The sequence below is a fragment of the Lucilia cuprina genome, chromosome 6, assembly GCF_022045245.1.
Source record: "Lucilia cuprina isolate Lc7/37 chromosome 6, ASM2204524v1, whole genome shotgun sequence".
Classification (NCBI taxonomy): Eukaryota; Metazoa; Arthropoda; class Insecta; order Diptera; family Calliphoridae; genus Lucilia; species Lucilia cuprina.
This window is the reverse complement of record NC_060954.1, coordinates 42,695,162-42,697,891: the sequence shown is the minus strand read 5'-3', so window position 1 is coordinate 42,697,891 and position 2,730 is coordinate 42,695,162.

Here is a 2,730-nt window from a genome sequence, read left to right as displayed (position 1 = left end):
ATAGATAGATAGATAGATAGATAGATAGATAGATAGATAGGTAGATAGATAGATAGATAGATAGATAGATAGATAGATAGATAGATAGATAGATAGATAGATAGATAATTAAATAGATATATACATAGATAGTTAGGTCCAGATTAATGACAGTCTATAGACGAGACCAAAATGTATACTATAGACGAAACCCAAGTCCATTCAATTGACCTGGCTATCAGTATAAACTATATGTTCAATAAACTACATTTTTATTGCTCTCCTCATCCCTTTCCAGACCCATCCGTTTCAAAGTGGAAAAAACTGGTGATTACTGGTTGTGCAATTGTAAACAAACCAAACATCGTCCCTTCTGTGATGGAACCCACAAGCAACCTCATATCCAAACTGCTGTTAAATAAGAGAATTTATTTTTCTTTAGTTTAAAAATACATAATTGTTTTCTTTGTTATGAATAAAGTTCCGCTCGAAATAGAAAAAATACACATGCGTTCATTATTTTAATGAACTTTGTTTTTTAATTTAAGCAACAATAATAATAAATATGTATTTGTTTTATTTTCGATAAATATTATAGAAAATTATATATAAATTATTTGGGTTTTATCTCTCTAGATTAAATATTACAAATCGGTAAGATTTTTAATGCGTAAATTGAAATGTTTTTGAGGAAATATGAAGGTATAAATGGAATATACATCCAATCCGAATTAATCTTTGCAATTTTTCTTCAAAAGCATTTCTATTTTACAGCTTTTAATTTTGTTATTTCTTCTTAAGTTTAATGATATTACTTTCGTTATTATATTACTTTTTTACGGGTACTTATCCAAAAAAATAATATTGGAAATAATGCAACAACTTAAATATTTACAATTTAAAGACTTAAGGCATTAAAAAGTTAATAAGCTACATTCATTATTAATCTCGTTAAAAATACGTTTATACTTAAAGAAAATATAGTAATTCCGAGTTGAATATGGGTCAAGTCAATTGAGTTTTCAAATAATATAGAAAAATTACCGAATAAAACCAATGGTTGACGTTATTTTAAAAATGTATTATTCAATATTATTTGAGAATAAGTTCAAAGATTTGGTATAGTTGTTGAACGGGGTTTATAAATTGTTCATGATCGATCACATCATATTCTTGAAGAATTATCTTTGAACTAGTAATGTCGCCATTACACCATTATGAAACTGGTTCTGTGAAACATTAGGGAGCAAAATTAAGAATTCCGACTGTACATCACCCGAATGTTCTCTAGGTCATCCTCGACATCATGTTGTTCAATCACGCACAAATTGTTAAATAGAAAAAAGATCTTTAAGTCGAATTCAAACAGATCTTAGGACATAAATAGGCTGACCAGTAGTTAATAACGCTGATCCAATGTTATTGTTCTAAACGAAAGTTTTTTCCTGGAGAAACAGCATTTGGCCGAATATGACTTTGGTCGTTTCGAAAGAAGATGTAAGTGTTTTCCTAAATACAGCAAGTTACCTCGGAACATCATCCTCAAGAAAATAAACTGGGACACGAATAAATTTACCTTATTGGTTATATAAAAACGATTGACCATTCCATACTTAATTATGGCGTTAATATGGTGTAAGTAATGCTGACACATTCAACGCTGCAAAACTGTTTCCCTAAAGACTGTAAAGGTCTGCATACAAATTCTTCTATCAAGGAAAATAATGTCGTTATAAACAATAATTTCCTTGTAGTTTACTCCCTTTTGAATGCTTCATGTATAGGTTAACGAATCTACACCCAGAAAGTTTGCTTGATTGACTAAACCATCATCATCATCAAACATACATCATCGTACCACTGCAATCAAACACAAACTGTAACATAGAAGTCTGCATTTGGAACATGGATAAAAAAGCGATTGGCCGTTCAGTGGTTCAAAAAAGACGCGATCATCTTCGCTTTGGGAAACAATTATCTCAGAACTTCACGTACGCAGAAAACAAAGGTTTACCCAGGAACACCACGTAATAATTTGGTACAAAATTCCACCTGCGATATTACATAACATTAACACACATTCCGTTTCATACTCATCATCTCATATACACTATAGTCTAGACAATAGACTAGACTAGTCTACAGACTATAAGGTAAACCATAGACTGGAATAAAGACGAGACTAAAGCTTCGTCTAAAGACTAGAAAATAAACTGGACTTAATGAATGACTTATTAAAATACTAGTGTATAGGCCAGACCATAAACTAGACTGTAGACTAAACTATACATTATGCTGTAGATAAGGCTATATACTAGACTAGACCGTGTTTTACACTATAGACTAGACTATAGTCTAGACCATATACTAGACTATAGACTAGACTAAAGACTAGACTATAGACTACACTATGGACTAGACTATAGACTAAAATATAGGCTCAACTATAGACTATACTATAGTCTACACCATTTTCAACAGTAATTCAGAAAAACTCAATTGTAAATAAGATTTTCCAATTGAAATTTAGAAAATTCCAATTGAAAATGGGATTTTTCATTTAACATTTAGAAAAGATCAATTGAAAATGAGAATTTTCGTTTATAATTTAGAAAACATCAATTGAAATTGAGATATTTCATCTGAAATTCAGAAAAGAACAGTTAAAAATGAGATTTTTTATTTGAAATTCGGAATACAACAACTGATAATGAGATTTTTCATTTGTAATTCAGAAAATTCCAATTGGAA